Source organism: Triturus cristatus, chromosome 9, assembly GCF_964204655.1.
Source record: "Triturus cristatus chromosome 9, aTriCri1.1, whole genome shotgun sequence".
Lineage (NCBI taxonomy): Eukaryota > Metazoa > Chordata > Amphibia > Caudata > Salamandridae > Triturus > Triturus cristatus.
Window position 1 is genome coordinate 601225830 of NC_140592.1, and position 20864 is coordinate 601246693.

A 20864-nucleotide genomic window follows, 5' to 3' on the forward strand; every position below is an offset into this window, starting at 1 on the left:
TGCTGAATCAGCGTTACATGCACGGACATGGTGAAAAGTCTCCTTTGGGTAGGATTGCAGCAAGGCATTTTGGGTGTGGTAGTTGTTTCGAATGTTTGGACACTGCTCCTGTGCATGTTTTGTTACTATGCATACATGTCGACTCACCATGGGGCACCTGACATGTAGCATGACTCCCATGAATTGATAGTCACCCTATGTGACAGTCATCTGTAATGGGATTGTGGACTGTGAGGAAGGCATCAATGTGTGTGAAACTTCCCTCTGAAACATACGGGAGGCTACGGGTGGACATAGTGTGGGACATCCCCATAAGAGGCTCAATGGGGAATTGCAGCCTCTCCGTGTGCAGCAGGGGTTGTTTGGCTCACCCCAGTCACTTGTGTGCCAGTTCAATGGATTTACAGCATCTGTGGTGCAAAGGGGGGAGCCAGTGTAGGTCCCACATGTTAATCCACATGACCTGTGCGTCTGTTCATATTGATGCATTTGCCTAGGTGTGAGCCTGAGTAATAAAGGTGTTCCTCACCATCCAAGGTGCTTCATCTCTGTCAATGCAGGTCTCTTGCCACTGTGCATGCGGCATCTCTGGCATAGTTGTCAGAGATTGTGCATATGAGTCTATGTGTAGATTAGCAACATGCATGCTGTTCTTCATGGATTTGATTCTCTATTGTGCATGAAGTCCATGGCTGTGTATGTATTTTGGCATCTTTGTCCCCAAAACGGTCACTCAACACCTGCTGAGGGTGTGTTTCCTGTGCGCAGCTCGGCCTTCAGTTTCCTGATCCGGTGTCAGTCATGGTGATTGTGCATCCATTGTCTCTGGGTGTGCCATGGTGAACCGGACACTCCTTCCTTTACATACACCTGTTGCAGTTGTCCTTTCTGACATCCTTGTCTTTGTGTGCAACTTGTGGCATGGCTTCAAAGACATGCCGCCTGCTGCTGCAGCCCCTGCAGCAAGGGCACACAAAGTTTCCGGATTTGGCGACACACACGCCTCTAAGATGCTCCTCCCTTCCTCCCTCCACCCATTAATTTGGGTGTCATCAGCTTGTCTGTGACACAGTTGCGGCCACGCGGTGCCAAATGCTGGACCGTCTGCACATGCAACGTGCACATTGCACGACCCTCATGTCCTTGCATGACCCACATCACACTACAGTATGATGTTGCAGCCACCCTCCAAGCAATGTCCATCCGAATAATCTATTGCCTGCACTCAGGCATACACTAAGCGCACACAGAACACCTTTGCATGATGAGTGTGCGACTCCAACTGCCTACACAGCGCTGCCACGCCTTCCAGGCCCTGTCACACCAACCAGGTCATGTCCCTCCTACTCCCCACTGGCTCTGTACCCCAGCAAGGCCATGGGAGTGGGACTCAAGGCCTCTGCATGTAGTATGGTGTCATTGTCTGGCACATGGCACAGGTATCATCTCTTAGCGTGTCAATCTACAATGTGTCCAGGATCCCCCTCTACACCATCACATGCGCACAGCACCTCATCATCATCTCGTGTGCCATTGACAGCCAGGTGCTCCTCACCCTCACCAAAGACGCAGACATTGCCAGTTCTCATATTCAATAATACATGAGATCCATTGGTGAATGGCTGAACATCAGCCACCTGAGGCTGGACTTGTACAGGACTGAGGTCATCATCTGAGGATTCTCCCCTTACAGCTGGGTCAACTGCTTGTGTCCCACCCGCAAGAGCCCTGCACAAGCACCCAGTGGCCACGCACACAAGCTGGTGTGCATCATGGATTGCTCGCTCACATTTGCCATGCTAATCACCAGCATCTGTACCTCAGGCTGCAACACCCTCTGCATTATGCACATGATCCCCAGATCGATCCACTCCAAGGCAAGACAGACCATCCCCCAGGTCCACGACAACATCCGTGTCAAATACTGAGCAAGTACATTCAAACTCCCAGGAAACGTGTCCACATCCAGGGTGCATCTGCACAGCTCAGCTTCAACATCCGGCGCCCCAGCCACAACACTGTCCAGCACAGATAGCTGCAATGGATCACTGTCTGCTCCAGGATGACCTTCACACTCCACACCCACACTCAGGAGGCAGGCCACGACCCCGACCCCAAACCAACCTTGTACCACTGTCATCCAAGACCCCATTGGGCCATCTCCGTGCATCCAACCTTGCCCTGGCCACCATTCTTCACATCCACCTTACTCCAGCATGCAGGATATTGTTCTCCCACCTGGCCAAACATACCATGGACTCCCTCCCCGGGAAACTCCACATGAGCCATGACCTCTGCGCCTTAATGATTCTCTTCTAAATAGGTCAGTCCGCACAGTATTGCATGCCCCCCCTCAGCAGGTTGAGCCCATCACGGGTGAGTATTGTGCTCCATGTCGGTATTGAATGATACATTGTGACCCATGTTTGTCCTGTGCCAGACTCAGATCCCAGGGTATGGATGGGTGGAGTTAGTTCAACACTCAGGCATAGTTTGACATTTACACACACAGATGTTGTGGACTAATGCAAAATCACTGCAACATCTCATGACTTAAATAAAATTTTATTTGCGGTGGGGTACGTGTTTTGGTAGATAAAATGAGGTGCTCGCTGGGTGCCTAGAATCCAAAGTTCACAGGGGGAGATGGGATCCTTTGCATTGGAAGTCATCAGAGTCCAGACCACAGTGTTGGTCATCATTGGTCAGACTGTGACCAGCAAGTCCATGTGGCAGAGAATGTCATTGAATCAGGTGCTGCTGTTGCGCCAGAGGGCCAGGTGCCAGGCCAGGTGACCTGGGAGATGTGGATGGTCCGCTGACTCTCACGGTCTTTTCCGTGGACGACCCACCTTCCTGCAGGGACCCTCAGATGCAGGCCTTGACAATGCTTGTGATGCTCCGTCGGATGAATCCTCCTCCTCCTCCCTCCCTGTGGCTGGTGGTGGTCTTCGCCTGGTGGCACAGGGAGGGTTGGCCATGTCCGTTTGCACCGCCAGGAGCTCAGCCAGTCTTGCCTCCATCCGTCCTTGGTGTTGTTGTTGACTGGCATGTTGCTCGGCCTGCAGGTTCTTCATCTCGTCGAGGGTCCCCTTGATGTTTGTGAGGGTGTCCACTGCCTGGCTGATGCCCCTGGTGTCACGCCGGTATGTGTCCAGGATGTGGCGTATGTGTGACATACCGGTTCCCTCAGCTGGCTGGTCAGGTTCTCGCCTCCGCCTGCCTCCACTCCCACCACCCCTGCCCACACGAGTCGGGCCTGCCGTTGTGGGCACATCGGGTCTACGGGACCCCTGAGGGATGGCATTTGCGGGGTTGTCTGCCTCCTCCTGGGTGCCCGGAGAACCTTGTCCCTCCTGGTCAGACAGGCTCTATTGTTCAGTGCGAGCAGGGCTCCTGGGTGTTTCCTGGGATGTGGCAGGAATAGGGTTGGTGGTTGGCAAAGATTTACCTGAAGCAGGTGCTGCAGGGGCTTGGGCACCAGAGGGCAGGTTGGTTGGGGTCATCCACGGAGTGGTGAGAGTCGTCGCTGCCGGTGGGATCATCTTCACGCCAAGCCTTGGCCTGTGATTGTTCCCCCCCAGTGTTGGGGGGAGATCCATGACGTTGCGCTGTGTGTGAAAGAGAGACAATGTTAATGGTGTTTCATGCGACATCCATGTTTCATTCATATTCAAGTTGCCACAGTTCCTCCAGGTAGTTGGATGTGCCTAGCATTCCTCTCAATGTACACTTGTGGATGGGTATGTTGCGGGGAACAGATTGATATGTTCTCCTGAGTGTTTGACCTGTCTAATTTATGCTAGGATGCTTATTTGGCTATGGATTGGTCTTGTTGTGTCACATGTCCATTGTGGGAGTGGCTAAATCATTTGCCTACCCCGGGGGGGTGCTTGTGTAAGGGGTGGGGGGGGTGTGACCGGGCATGCTGTTGGGTGTAGTGTGATTCCCAGGTGATGTGTCTGTCCCCTCATGGTGCATGCTGGCATGACAGCAAGTGTGAGTTCCTGTGCTAGGTATGTGAGCTTGTGGAGTTGGTGTTTGAGTGTACAGTGGTCACAGGAGGGCCTTGTGCTGTGTACAGCAGGGCCAAGTGTCAGCTACCTTGTCAGTACTTGGCCAGTCCCTGTGCATTGAACATGGTGCATGGGTATGTCCCTAGGCCATATGGGCTGAGGGCATTGGTGTCTGTTTCTGAGTTGCACAATGTGTTTTGTGACCCCCACCCTCCCAGCATCGCAGACATCCAGTTTTGGGTTTGTGTTTCGTGTAGCCTGTGACTTGGCATGGCCTTGCTTTGTGAATGGTGGCATGGATACGTTAGTGGCATGTGCATGGTTTTTTAGTGTGGTTGTGTCCGGTGAGGGCTTTGGGGTACTTGCGTGCATTAGTTGTAGTTGGAGTGTGGATGCCATTCCCCCCATGTTACATCAGTTGTTTGTGTACTCACCAGGCTCTGCGACTCCTTCAAGTCCGTGTACTCCCACCGGCGGAAGCGTGGCCATCACCTTCTCCTCCCAGGGATGGTAATGTACCGGTCTGCGGGGCAGCCCACCTCCAGTGATGTTACTCTGGGCATGTTCTTCGTTCATTTTGCGCTTGACTGCCCTCCGCAGATCGTACCACCTGGCTTGGCTTTCATGCCTGGTCCTTCTGATGGGCGCAACAGCATTGACCCGATCGACGATCCTCTGCCACATGGCTGATTTCTCAGCTATGCTGGTCTGTCTGACCAATATTCCAAAGAGCTGTGGCTCGACTCTGATGACTTCGTTGACAAGGATGTCCAGCTCCTCCCTTGTGAACTTTGGATTCTTGTCTGTGGGCATGGTGTGGGGTGTGGATGGTTGTGGGTGTGGATGTGACGGTGTGGGTGTGAATGTGAAGAGGGGGTCTTTGTGAAGGAGGTTGTGTGAAGGTGCGTAAGTTTAAGGTGTAGTTAAGGTGTAAGTAAGGTGCAGTTGTTTGTCTGTGGGGTCTGGCAAAGGTTCATGGATTGTGTGTGTGGTCCCTTTTTATTGGTCCATTTGTGGGTGTGGCTGGGTTTGAACTTTTGGTGGGTGTGTTATAAGAGGTGGTTGTGGTTTGGCCCTCTGTTTGCCTGTTTGGATGTGCCAGGTCAGTGTTTTCGATGTATTTTATCCTGTAGACGTGTTTTGTGGTGTTGTGCGATTCGATTTGACCCTCCTTGTGCTGTTTTACAGTGTCCTGGTTCAGTACGAGTCGTTTTCACGTATGTAAGGTGCGTACATACGCTATGTTGTTGTACAGTGATAATCATTGATCTTTATGCTAAATGGAGGACCCCTGAAGAGTTGAGATCCCTGAAAGTTTGGGTGCACCCCGCACTGCTGGGGCTTGCGATACCCCTCTGGGGAGGATCTTTTGAATTGCATCTGGTGTTAATTGTTTTTCATTTAGACATTGCTGCTGGAGTTGTGTATTATTATTTTGGGTAAAGTGTTACTTCCTCAGTGTAGAACTCGTAAAAAAAAATTGTACCAGGGAGTACAGCCAGCTATCCATTGGCCAAACTATATCTCTTTTACAGTTAAAATAATACCAAAACTTGTTGACAAACGTCATGTAATCCCGCCCCAAGTGATGTGCTTGTCAACATGTAGAAAACCCCATCCTGAGAAAAATAATCAATTGCCTTATCCGAGCAGCTGCATCCAGTCACATCTCAGAGCAGTGCGAACTATTTTAAGGTTCAGACGAACTCAAGATGGCAGGTTGTGCGAGAAGTTGAAAGGGTGCGGGAGAAGTGCTGAACATGTTTTACATTTCCTGTGAATTTGCCCTCTGAACACAAGGAAAGAACATTTCAGATCTCCCCTTATCGAAGAAAAAAAGACATCTTGCTGAAAGGCAATAGTCTGGCTGCTGCTAGGTATGAAAGAAAATGTAAATACTGCCATATTGGCAAGGGTGAAAAAAGGCGCTGAAGTCACAGCAGAGCAGAATAATGCACCATTCCATGCCACGAGAAAGTCCATCATGGAGCCGCGACGATCTCTTCGACATTTCCATCGCTTTCTTTTTGATGTGGTACAAACATATGACTTTATTTCGGATTAATTGAGCCGTTTTCATCTTTCAATTGGCTTTGAACTGTATAGTCACGAGGAAAACTGTGTCCTGCTTTTATCAAAATTGACGTCCCTAGATACTAGAATATAGTGCGATGAAAGTTGAAATACATGGACCGTCGTTCTTACATGACATTTTTATGTATACTCGCAACAAGATCAAAGGAATGTTCACTTTTGAGACAGCAGAGTATCTTGTTAAAAATGAGTTATATTTGACCACTTTGAGAAATACATTTTTGCCAGTTTGCACAAAAAAAACACCTTAGTACACAGATATAGCCCAACATAGCCGTAGGTAACAAATCCCCCCACCAATCCGAATCCCGTCTCTTCTAAAGTTTCAAATCCCTCTCCTGTGTTTTTGGCATATTGGCAACTACTTGTTGGCTTAATGGTCGATACCCAAGTGTCTTTCACTTGGTCTCTTCCTGCTCCTCTACCTCCTTCTCTCTCACAGGCCTCACCTTCTCTCTTTCCCTCCTCCCCATCCTCACTGTTGTTTCTCTTTGAACACGTTTGAGGTCGATGTTTGGATTGAAGTGATTACATTTTACCAGTGACTCACTTCACATACTATTCAGATTCATAACTGGGGCCCACAAGACGACAGTGTCGTTGGCAAATGCCAAACCGACCTGTTTCATAGACCCTGCTTTAGGAAGAAGGACTTGTATTAAATCTTGTTAGGCGTAAATTATCCATGATACTAAAGGCCCTTTTCTACGTTGCTCATGCATGCTGCTTCGATGTTACCCCTTTTAGATACTGTAGGTATTTGCATCTCGGGGTGCAGGAATACTACAGTACTGAGAGTTGTTCCCAGAAGATTGCTCCGAGAAACAGGGAATTACTGAATGGATTTGAGTAACTACACCCAGTTCCTGTGGTGATTTCATATTTGCCAGCTGCTTCACACCCAGAAACGTCAACAGCATTTAGCTGGTTGTGAGCAATTTTGTTGAATTTTGAGAGGGGTGAAACCCTATCCAAGAAACAGCCACGATCCTCATCAGAGTGAACCATGAAAAAACATTAAATTAACCTGTGCTTAACCCTCTAGTAGATTGGCACAAAAGCAGACAGGCTTAACTTAGACGCAATGTGTAATTTATGCAGTGAACTAACAGCTGTAAGGTGAAAACATAACAAGAAAAATCCCACACCAATTTGGAAAAATAGAGTAAAATATATATATTGTATATGTATGTCAGTGGCGTCACTAGGGTTGGTGTCACCCGGTGCGGGTAACTCATGGTGTCACCCCCTCATGACTTACCGCATGGACCTCCTCCGCTCTGAGTCCGCCAATGGACACAGTTGGCAAATAACGGGACCATACAGAATCCTTAGTAACGTTTGTAAATGTAGGTCCTATATTTACAAAATGTGCCTGTTAACAACAGTGTGATAATGACTCATTAATCAGGTTGTACAGTGGGCTACCTGCTAGTCAACAGTTTATTGGAATTTATATTATCATAGGTATGGTACTTTGTACTGGTGTGGTGTTCCCACTATCCAGCAACACGATATATCAGTGGTCGAAGTGGGGGGAAAAAAGTAGGGGAACTGTGGGCGGAGAATCAGAGGGCGGGAATAACCCAAGGATTGGATCAGTGGGCGGAGCCAGAGGAGTGGCCAGAATGTGCAAACATCCCAATTTTTTGTATTTGTTTGGTTTCACTTCCCAGTTTTATCAACCAATGGATTCACATGATTATTTAAGGTTATAATGAGTTATCGACAGTAAAATGTATTCACAAAGTGGGATATACTTCTAATCACAGAATGTCCCCAAATACGATAAAAAGCACAAGCCATTTGTCTCCGAGCCATGGAGTTTCTGTCATCAGCACTTCTCCCTTTTCCACAACAGCAGTTCAAACATGAATTTCTAAAAATCCTAGTTTGCAAATGTTTTCTAAATAATAATGGCTCTGCCATATTTGCCTCATAATGCAAGATCTGCAGCATGATCTGACCATTTCAACTAATAAATTGTTTGTAGCTCAAACGTATCAAAAGTTAATAAATAATGTGACTTGTGTTGCTGCGGAGTAGATGACAGTTAATAGCTCACTGTTCTATGTTAGGATTATAACTTATAAACTGCAAGTAACAAAAGGATCTCTCTGACAAAAGCAGTAGCCCACTGGCCTATTTATATTATGTGCACTTTGTGATCTGCATGGTACATGTTGTTTGCAGCAGGTACATTAACCCTCTGAGCAACCTTTCCATGAGTCAAATCTTCCATTAGACAAAATTCCAATCTCTCTCTAGGAAGAACATTAATCACCAGAGTCATCATGACATTTTTATTGTTACCATAAATTGCTGGAGGCCAGGAAGGAGGCAGCAAGCGCTTTTAAAACCATAATAGACTTGCACAAATGATGCCTCCACCTAAAGTCAGCACCTGGTGCGGTCACACCGGTTGCACCGCCCTAGAGCTGGCCCTTCTCAAGGGTCCTGTGATCTCAGTGACAGGGTCACTGTTGTTCTAGGGTGTGCTGCTTCATAGGCCTGCCTGCAAGACTGGAGGTGAACTTCAGTATGAATAGTGGTGGACAAGCCTTGAAGGTTAACCTACACTTGTCATGCTAGGGTGCACCTGCTGGTGCTACGACACCAGGGATTCTAATGTCTTGCGAAGCCTTCTAAGGTCTAGCATGAGATAGTGCTCTCTCAGGAGAGTGGTTTGGTGGACTGGTTATTAAGGCTGAACCTGGTTCCCCAGTTCCAAATTCAGCAGCCCTGGCCATAGTGCCACATCCTCTCCCCCACTGAACACCATACGGCCCCACTGAGAAAAACTCAGACTGTCTTCAACTACAACCCAATTGTTGCCAGCTATAAACACCTGGATGCGGCTCAATTTAAATTACGCACTGGGCAAGAGCAATATGTGGCCTACAAGTAAAAAGTGACAGCATCCTGGAAAAAGCAAACAATCATAGGGAATGCAAAATTTTGCAAACCATGTGAAATGTAAGCAGCAACAACATGCTTACCTTAACGCTTTTACACTCACTGTTCAGAAATCAGTGAGTGCTTTTGCCTGAAAAGTTAAGGACATGACAACAGGGCCCTGAATGGACCCATTTCAATGACCATTGCTTATATCCTTACAACATGTAAGCAGTATGGTAAAAAAAGACAACATCCCTAGATGCAGAGCAGCAGTACAAATTTTGTTTTTCAATCCTCACATTGCAGTATCTCCAGGACGGATGTATGATGTTACAACGCATTCTGTTACAACGCATGCTGTTACAATGAAAGTTTTACAACGTGAGTGCATTGACACCGCAGGACATTACAACGCAAGTCTTTACATCGACTTGCACTAGATGGCGTGCTAACATTAAAAAAGTGTAATTTACTATTCCAACTCCAGTCCACGTAACAGTAGGGAAGGTGTTGGGATAGTAAACTACACTATTTTTAATGTTAGCACGCCATCTAGTGCAAGTCGATGTAAAGACTTGCGTTGCAATGTCCTGCGTTGTCATGTCCTGCGTTGTCAATGCACTCGCGTTGTAACAGTTTCGTTGTAATGGTAGTGCATTGTAAAAGTTGCGTTGTAAAGGTTGTTCCCCCTCCAGGACTGGTGCACTAGTTCCAAGCCCTGGGAAAACAAGGCCAAGACAACAAAAATAGCGCTTCACTGGCAAACTCTGTAAAAGTGGCGCTAATGTGTTAGGGTGTGAATAAAATCAATCTGGCCAGTTTGCTACCGCACTGTCTTACTTCCTTTAGTTATTTATTTTGCATATTTTTAAACTTTTATTCCCGATGCTGCATTTTGGAATTAAATGTCAGAAAAATACGACATTGATTTTCCAGCAAAAGTGATTTTCTTTTTTGGATCCATTTCACAGGGGAGCAAATAAAAGAAAGGAGAGGAACGAGAGTGAGAACCCCGTCTTGCAGCCACTGTCTTCAGTAAGAGAAGAACTGCCGGGCTAGCAGGCGAGAGGCCTCAGCTTGTACACAGAGCTGCTGTGCCTGAAAGTCGTCTTCGTAGGCCTCCCGACAGCTCAAAAGATGGGCCCACAACTCGGTGATCAGGGGCAGGCAACCTCGCTCCGCACTACCTTCGCCCTCTCCCTGCGCCCTGCTGGGTGTCACCCCATGTGAGGGTGTCACCCGGTGCGGTCCGCACCCCCCGCACCCCCATAGTGACGCCGCTGATGTATGTATCTATATTTTTACACTAAAATTACCAAAATCCAATCAATAAAACAGGAGAAATGCAATAATAAATATTGAAAGTAAGTGTAGCGCCAAAAAACACAAAGCGTCACTCACTGTTATATGGTTGTGCAAGATATGGTGAAAGTCACATTTTCAGGCTGACCGTGATAGAGCACCGGCCGAATAAAGTGACCAAGTTAGTCCTGCTGAACAAGTTATCTTTTAAAGTCTAGTGCGAAGAGCTCTGTTCATGGAGCAGCAGGTCGCAAGGACCAGGGAGAGCGCCGCAGATGGTCGACACTGCAGCTCGAATATCAGGCTAAAGTTGTGAACAGTCACTGCTATAGTGTGAAGCGAAGATCCTGTCAGGAATCGCGGACAGTTCGTTGCTGGAGATTCACTTTGGCAGTCACTGTGTGCTGTCAATGTTGTATTGTGAAGTACAGACCTCGCTGTTGCTGAACATCGTTGGCGGTTGCTGCAGTGTGAAGAGTAGGGTCACCGGAGCTTCGCATTTGTGGTCAGTACAGGAATTTGGTGTGAATGGGCCCGTTCACAGTTGCAAAGAGCCCAAAACGTAAGGATTCCTCCTCTCCTGAAAGGAGGAGCTCAACTGATTCTACACCAAAGGTCCAGGACCTGGAGGCACCTCTTGGGGATCCGAAACTCACTTCATTAGAGGCAACTAGAATTCAGGAAGGTCCAGTTGCAGGTCCAGGCAGGTCCAGTTTCAGCAGGTCAGCTCTGTAGTTGCATAGAGGCCTGTGGAGCTTCATGTGTCCCTGCAGCTCAGAAGAGGAAGTCAGTCAACTCACCCTTGGAGTCACTTCACCCTGGGATGAAGGGTGCATGTTCAGTAGTCCTTCTCAGCAAGCAGATCAGGACGTAAGCAGCAGGGTATCCTGCTTATGAGGCACCCACAGGTCCAGGAGTGTACTGAGGAATGTTATGCTATGTTATAAAGTGTTTTATAGCGCGCTCAAATGCTCAAGAGTGTCCTGGCGCGTGAAGTTATCAAAGCCCAAGGGAGTGGAGAGTATGGATCAGCTAATTAAAAAGAAGAGTTTTAAGAATGGTTTTAGAATGGTTCTGAGGGTCCTATTTTTTTACCTGGTGCCCCCTTTGAAGTGGGAGAAACCTCTGGAGGCTTCCCTCATGTAGTGTCTGGAATTTCCTGCCTCCCTGCCATGGACCCTGCCTATCTGCAGGCATAATAGGCTAGTGTGAAGGTATTTGTGTGAGAGCAAAGGCAAAGTCTTTTGAAGTGCTAGTCAGGTTGTGCACAGCTCCGCCGCCCCATCCTGCCTGAGATGGTCCAACCAGGCACACCTAGTCCTGCAATTGTGTGGCTGTCTTGGAGGAAGACACAAATGCCAACTGCCAACTACAGCTAGCCATATTACCAAGGAAACAGGCTGGAGGCACTACATGGTTAGGACAAGAAAATGCCAACTTTCTAAAATTAAGACAGGTAACGGTGCCCACAATAGATTTGATTGACACTAAACAATTTATATCAGTTTAACTCTTATATAAGATGTCTCACCATGACATCATAAATTAATTGGAGCAGTAAATGCATTTATTTGTCTGATGGAATAAATTCAATTAGCCTGATGTATCTCTACCTTTTCAGTCTATATCAAAATACATAGAATTAGGGGGTTCATCACAGCAACACACATTGTTAACAGCTATTACAGTTGTAATGAATGAAAATAACTAGTCCAATACTACTAACATCTCTACCTGATTCCCCTAAAGGAGACTAAAAAGGTTTTTATCTAAGTCTCCTTCCATTCATGGAAGAGACCATTCTCACAATATTTTAGTTTCTGACTCACTGATTTGTCTTTGATCTTCACATGAATTTTGTGTCCTGAAGTTGGTCTCACAGATACGTTACAACAGAGACCAAAAAGTTGACGTCTAACCCAATTTTCATTTTAGATATTCTTAAATTCAGTTTGGGAGATCTAGATCCTATGTGTAGGCCAGACTCCATTTTTGACACCAAGGAAATGGGTATTTATGCATTGATGAAAAGTTAATTTTCATCTATTACAATCACAATATCTGTTATCAATGTGTGTGAGAATTGTTGTGAGGAACTCTTAATTCAATGTATTTTGATATAAACTGTAAAAGTAGAGATACACCCTGCTAACTGAATTTATTTAATCAGACAAATAAATGCATTTACTGCTCCAATTAATTTGTAATATAATGGTGAGACATCTTGTATAAGATTTAAATTGATGCAAATTCTTTTTGTGTTAAACAAATACCTTGTGGGCACCTTTACCTGTCTTACTTTAATTACCAAGCCCACAAGGGCTGCCCAAATTCATTTGAAACTTTCTAAAAGTAGCATTTTCAAAACTGTGACGTAAAATGTAATCTGGCTTTGTCATTAAAGAGGTTTTTAAGTTATACCTCCTCAGTCATCAAACATGACTTTCCTACCTGCTCCCAATCAAACGTTATCCCATATTAAATGTAATAAGGTAAACCAGTGTTATCCTATGGTAGGGATAGGCCTTGCAATAATGAAAAATAAATTTGAGAATTTTTCACTACCAGGGCATGTGAAACTTAAAAGTGTGTGTCTTACTTTTTAAATACAACAGACCCTACCCCATATGCTGTTTGGAGCCTACCCTAGGGGTGACTTACATGTATTAAAAAGGTAGGTTATGATCTGGCGAAAGTTTATTTTGCTAGGTCGAAATGACAGATAAAGCTGCACACAGAGGCTGCAATGGCAGGCCTGAGACATGTTTAAAGGGCTACTTAAGTGGGTGGCACAATGAGTGCTACAGGCCCACTACTAGGATTTAATTTGCAGGCCCTCGGTACATGTAGTACCACTTTACTACTGGCTTACAAGTAAATTAAATGTGCCAATTAGGTGTAAGCCAATTTTACCATGGTTAAAGTAGAAAGCGCAAGCACTTTAGCACTGGTTAGCAGTAGTAAAGTGCTCAGAGCCCTAATGCCAACAAAACAGAATTCAGCCACACAGTCGGAACAAAGGCAAAATATTTGAAGGAGGACCTCCTTAAGGGTGACAGTTCCAACACTGCTGAAATATCTGGGAGGATAAACCAGGAATGCCATATTTCTGCTTTGTTTTTTTTTTTTATTCCAAATTTACTCAATTTCCAGCTGAATCTTGAATGATGCAGGATTCAGAGGGGCTCATTTATGAGCCCCTGTGTCACTTTTGCGCCACCGGTACGTCACTTTTTGTGACGCACCAGTGGCCTAAAACATGAGCCATGTCGCACCATATTTACGAAGTGACGCATCTAGGTAGATGCGTCATTTCGTAAACCCCTGCGCTACATTATACCTGCGCCAGGTATAATGTATGCAGGGTGGGCGTACCCCCGCAAGAAAGGGTCGTAGGAGTGGCGCAGTGAAATCTATGAGATTTCGCTGCGCCACTACTAGGATGCCAATGCGTTAAAACCTTACGCCTGCCTCATGGCAGGCGTAAGGGTGACGCAGGCCCTTTCACATGGAGCTTGCCACATGTGAAATGAACATTGCTGGAGTTGTGTCAGGCTTCCGACACAATTCCAGCAATGCGCCACTTTTTGCGCCGACAGATACGTCAGTTAAACTGACGTATCTGTCCTTCCTTGCGACATGAAGCGTCATATTAGAAATATGACGCATCATTGGTGTCACAAGGAGGGCACACTGAGAAGTGACGCATCGCTGCTTTCACGCAGCGATGCGTCACTACTCATAAATGAGGCCCAGAATATGGATCTAACTGAAGAAATTTAAAAAATGAAAATATTTGGTATCCAGGAAGTTTTCAGGGCATGGACCCAGTGGCCTATTGCCCAGGCCCCCTTGGGCACTTTCTATCTCCTCCCTGTGTACTTTTATATCTCAACCTTGGTCTGTCTACCCGAGAAAGATATGTTTCAACTATTTTTTTCTGTTCCTGTTTCTGAAAGGCATCATGCAGACGTGAATTAGTGAAAAATGCATGATAAAATTCAAAGTTGTTCCAAATTGGCGCCCCCATAATATGCCTTTCCCAGGGACCTCGAAACTGCTTAATGTGCCACTGCTGGTATGGAACCCAGTATAGACTCAGACAGCCCACTCTTCTCATACTGCTTCGGGTAATTACTAAGCATCCATAACGGTGAACAACCTTTACAACGCAACTATTACAACGCACTACACTTACAACACAATTTTTACAACGCAACATCCACTACAATGCATTCCATTACATCGCATGACACTAGAACGCATTTTTAAAAACTACCTTTACAACGCATTCCATTACATCGCATACTACCTTTACAACGCATACCATTACAACGCATAATATTACATTAAAACCCCTACACTATCCAACACTTACCCTACTGTTGCACCCCCTGGAGTTAGAATAGTAATGTTTACCCCTATACTATCCAATACTTACCTTAAATGCAATTTAATATTATGCGTTGTAATGGTATGCGTTGTAAAGGTAGTATGCGATGTAATGGAATGCGTTGTAAAGGTAGTTTTTAAAAATGCCATGTAGTGTCATGCTATGTAATGGAATGCGTTGTAGTGGATGTTGCGTTGTAAAAAATGCGTTGTAAGTGCATGCGTTGTAAAAGTGTGCGTTGTAACGACATACATCCATCCATAACACAACTTGACCTGCATTCAGAAATAACAGGAAGTGATGCTTTAAAGGCCATAGTGTGGGTCAGCAAGACACGAAGAAAATGTTGATGAAAAGGCTGAGCGAGGTGGCCCTCAAATTTGCTCATACACATACGCTTTTAAAAAACCGTATCTCCTCATAAATATAAGAAAACACAAGTTAGACACATTTTTATTCAAGAGAATAAAATGTCAATACTGCCAATATCAGTGTAGCGTGAGACAGAAAGGTACAAGAGCTCTCCTTTAGCGTTCATGTGCCCAATCGGCAATCTACATTTTGTTGTTTAGGTCCATGTAAGCAAAATGTCCCTTTCAGCTGGGAGGCAAGAAGCTGGTAACACCTGTGCACCCCGAAGCTCAGCATTTAACATCCCTGCAAGGTCGCTGCTGTCGCTCTGGGAGTACTACCAGGCGGCAGCTGGCACAGCAAAAAAGAGCAACCTTTTGTAACATAACATGACATTCTCCAGTCTGCTCTGATTAAAATTAACGTGTTCCACATGAATGTAAATCGCTTTCGATTTGTCATTGTCTTCCAAAGGGTAGTCTCTTTATTCAGTGCTTTTCTGGCATCTGTGTCAGTTTTCTGACACAGGAAGGAATCTTTGCCCGGAACAAAGCATTATCATTAGCATTAAATTGTGTTATCAATGCATAAAAAAATAAGTACAGGTTAGGATACATCTTTTTGTTCTGACCAATATGTATACCAGGATGGAAGAGTTTACAGGCTTGATAAGTCTTTTCAGATGTGATTAAATAAACGATCAGTGATCAAAAATACCTGGATTAGTGGGCATTTATTTGGAAGCCTCTATTTAGAAATTGAGAAGCCATAAGGCCCCCTCTTGCTCTTAATCTACTAATTCGAAATCAGTTTGAAGGCGCCGTTGGGGCGCAGCCAACATCAGCCAGGTTTTAGGTAGTTCTAAATATGCCCATCTCTACCCTACTCCCACCCATCACCTGTCAAAAGACTGATTATGAAGGGCGACAAAGGGGCTAACTTTTAGTGGTACACCAGTGGCATAAAGAAACTTGAGGACCCCCTGCAAAGTACATGGTGGGGGTCCCCCTGCCAGACCCAGTTAGTGAACGGTGCTCTTATGGCGGTGGGGGGCTGGAGCGCGAGCCACTCGCTGCACAGCGCGGGATGCTGGAGCTGGGTGGCCACTGTGGTAGTCACTGTATCCTTACAGTAATGAGGTGATTCATTTTTTTTTCTCTCATGACTTCCTGTATATTCAAGTTTTGAGCCTTTTTAGTATATTTGGCACTATTTCTGCCTTCACTTCTTATTTTTTGGTAGCATCTCGTGCTGGGAAGGAAGAGCCTTACGAAGAACTTATGCGCACTGACAGCATACATAAACCTTCACTCTAAAAATAAACTACGGCAATAAAGTAGATGAGGCGGGTCTGAGGGCCCCCTGCACTTCAAGTCTGGTGCCAACATGGATGACAATGGTTAACACTAGCGGGTATTTATGCCAATGGCTGTTGGTCGTGGGGAACAGTACTCATTATTGTGTGCAAGGGACTTATTTCGCATTATCAGACTTGGAGCAAGAGAGTGAAATTCAGAAAAGGGAGAAAAAACGGGAAGGCAAATGGTGACAAGAGGAGAGAACAGAGATAAAGAAGAACCTACAGAAGTGTGCATCTCCTGTTTTGTTTGCAGAGACATTTCCAGAAAGTTCCTTATGTAAGGGGACCGAATTATAGTTCACATTGCGTCTCAAGTAATCTTGCTGCTCGCGAGATGGAACCGTTGGGTCCTCTTCGTGCTCCTGCTTTTTCCCTCCTCCTGTCCTGAATTATTTGATCTGCTCCCCATCCCTGCTCATGCTCATTTTGTTGATTAGCCTGGAGATGTCAGAACGTTTTTCAGCCCAACCTACAGGGTTTCTGTGGCATCATGGCGCCCCAGTTTGTTACTGAAGATAGCAGTGTTTTTCTGTCCATAAAAATACCAACTCTTGAAACTGCCTTGCTATTTGGCTTATCTGGAATTCAATAGAACCAGCTACAAGCTCTTAAGAAACATTTTTTTCTCCTGCACTTACTTCTTACAAATTAAACAATGTTTAATTCCCCACCTAAGCATGCACACATAGATGAGTGGGAATGGGGTTCGTTTACCCGAATCTGTGGAAGGGATGAGAGGGGTTCTATCACAGCTCTTGCCAGCTGATTGACAGACCAACAGATGAGATAATCAGCATGGATAAGACCTACAACCAATATAACAAAAGAGAAAGAAAGGGATTTCACAACTAAGTTGTAAGGGGTACTCCCAGTCCCCTAAGGTATACAAAATAAACAAAGAAGGGGGTATCCTTAAATGAGAGGAGGTAAAAACCTTCTATCAGTTAGAGAGTTCACAGAGAAATAAAAAGAGAAATTATTTCTTTTTTATGAAACCCCTCACTCACCAACCTAGTTGGTGACGTGCTTCATCATTGGGGTCCACCCGAGCAGCCGAATACCACCCGGGTGTGCTTCAACACCTGATTACAGCAGAGCAGGTTTGTTATTATGTCAGTACGTGTAAGTGACGTGTGTGAGTGAGTGAAATAAAGTTAAAAGTAATCCTACTGTACTCCCTAATGAATTTAATATGGAGCAGCAGGGTCACAGTTACAAAAGTGGTGAGGTGTAATACTAATGTAGGTTTGATTTGACCTAAAGTATTATCCAAAAATTGATGGTCTACATGTTTCAACCTTTGAGTGTAGTCACAGGTTTTCGTCAGGACCTATCGACACACCGGGTGGTCTACACACACTAAGGTGCATCCAACCCCGGAGCGTCTGTGTGCCACCTACATATACTTGCGAAGGTGGTAAAAGGGTTCAGGGAGTCCTCTGCGTACAGATGAACCTGAAAAAAGAACATACAGTTCTGGGCAATCAGAAAATAATCTATTTAAAATTAGATTGAACAGTGCCCATTTCCGTGTGAGCTCTCATTTTACACGTACTGACATAATAACAAACCTGCTCCACTGTAATCAGGCGTTGAAGCACACCCGGGTGGTATTCGGCTGCCCGGGTGGACCCCGATGATGAAGCACGTCACCAACTAGTTTGGTGAGTGAGGGGTTTCATAAAAAAGAAATAATTTCTCTTTTTACTTCTCTGTGAACTCTCTAACAGATAGAAGGTTTTTACCTCCTCTCATTTAAGGATACCCCCTTCTTTGTTTATTTTTTAAGACCTACAACCACAATAAGTTCTGTCTCTAGTTTACCGAGTCAAGCAGTAACTTTTAAAGTTTATTAATGATTTCCTTATTACAGTCCTCTAGAATCATTATGTATCTTTCATACTTCTTACATCTTGGTGTCCAATTGTATTAACAGTCAAATGAAGAGTACTACGCCGATCGCATGTGTTGTTCTTAATTCTTGATTTGCGGCTCTACAGAGGTTTATCGTTGGAATTTGGGGCAAGTGCTAATAGCAGACAGTCCACGTCCATCACTCTTGCCATATAACTGGGATAACTGTATGCATCCATCTCCGCATTTGAATGAAACAAAGAAAATAAATGAAACAGAACGAACATGTTGGAGTACTCTGATTAATCTTCCTCAAAAATTGAAAATTGTGGATAAAAAAGTGGGACAACCCCAATTCATAGCTGTGCACCTGGTTTAGGAGTGACGCTTCGCTCCTTCTGCTAATGATGTCCGTCTCCGCATGTGCCATCAACGGACTTTTGACTTCCATTTTTGAAGTCCAGCACATTTGCAGGTTTCCATTTAAACATCGATTGCCCTTTTTGCTAGCATCATTGCCAGGTCAATTAATTAACAGTTACATTTTTTGCATCTTAATCTAGGCCTAGCCCTGCAAGAATAATTTGGGTTTGTAGGGGTTCTGTCTCCTCATCAGGCTGATAACTTGATTGGAGTTCTTCCCCGAGTGTTCCTGGATTTTAGAGCCTGTTCAGACCATGTGGTAGAGGGTAGCTTTACCAACTCTGGGGCTGATTCCGATCCGGGTCGGAAGGGCACCGCACGCGATCCGGCTGGAAAAACTACGAGCCGTACGCGTGTTTTCTGCCTGACTCGTACAGCTGTACGAGTGAGCAAGTACGATGCGAGCTACATGAAATTCACCAACCGAGTCGTTTCCGGGTCTGAACCGCTCCGTACGTCTCCGTCGTAAGCTAACCATGGAGTGCAATGGATGCGATTCATGACCGAGCCAGTACTATGCACACGTCGGACAGCCTGTGCGAGCCAGAGTGTCCGGTTTGCAATTAGTCTGGGTGGTTGCCTTTGGGGGTCTGCGTTGGACCCCCGGTCACCCACAGCCCTATGATTAGGACACAGGGGGAGACCCAAGGGTCCCCCCAACACAGGCATGTATGGTGCAGATGGCACCAACACGTACCCACTGTAGGGGGCGCCCTTGCGCGAGACATACCCATTCAGTCAATGGGAGCCCATGTACACGTCGTACGACCGGCTCCCATTCACTTCTATCGGAGTCTGACCGAACCGAGTCCGGCAGCATACGGCCGCATCGTACTCGCTCGGTCGGACTGCAGGATTCCGGCTCGGTCGGAAAACACTCCGGATCCGGCTCGGTCAGAGTGCTTTCCGACCCGGATCGGAATCGGCACCTCTGTGTCTGGGGATTTCAATGTGGACGCTGGGAAACATGGTGTGTTGTTGTGCTGGAGTTAAATATGTACAGTGTAAGTAACTAAACCAAAATAATTTAAATCTAGTGTTCCTGGAGATCTTGGACAGGTTTTGAAGAAGAGTGCTAACTAATTATTTGTTAGTTCCTTGCTAAATTCAACTTCACATCGGTTCATCGGTTTTAGATCATTTCTCTCTCTGGGGTCCTCTAGGCAAGTTACAATTCTTTGAAAGGGGGCTCAATGGAGAAGCCAAATTGTCTATTTCAGACTTAAATATATTGGTGGGGAGGTCATTTGAACCTGAAATGAGGCAAAAATTATTTTTATTTTTACTGGCAATAACCTCTCCCTATTGATCAAGATTATCAATGGGATGACTATATTTGTCGGTATACTAAGGGTCCGGACATGACCCATCATTTGCTGTATAATGCAGAATAGAGAGGTATTCTGATCCCTCTGGTGCACTGTTGAATTGTTTCCAGAAGACCGTTTCTAAAACAAACTCCAGAATTTAGAGGAATTTTTTATTTTAAAGGCTTCATACAATTCAATCCACTCTTTTTCTTACTTTTTCTAGCAGTTTCACATGACATAGCTCTATAAGACTTCCTTGCCTCACAAATTTTTTCAACGTTTGTGAGAAAATACTATTACCACAAGATTTCCTCAAGGGATTATTCAGTATTTGCTTGAGGGCTCTCAATTCAGGATTTTGATTGGTTGCGTGCCTAATCATGGTCATGGGTGCAAACTGGTTGAGTAGCTGTTCAATGAATGATAACCAATGTGAGGGTGATAATAACTGCTAACTTGCCCTTGTTAGTAGGGCATTCATCAATTCTTCTTTTTTAAAGGCTGTTGGTATTGGAAACCATATGAGATGAAGGTGTTCAACACTTAGGGCCTCATTATGATGTTGGGCGGAAAGCCTCCCCCAGATGGTTGGAATCTCCTTGACTGTGTTGGAAGGCTTCTGCCGGACCGATTACGATGTTTGCGGTCTGATTTTAATCCACACGGTCTTTCCGAATTGGTTCTGGCCGGCTTTCTGAGAATTTGTGTCGGCCGGAACCGCATTGTACAGCTCTACGGACAGCGTTTCCGACTGAGCGATTACAATGATGGTTTCAAACAGCCTTTCTGAGTTGGTCTGTCCGACACGAAAAAGGCTGTCATAAACTGATTTTGGGGCCTCCTGGCAGGCTCCCCTTTATCCT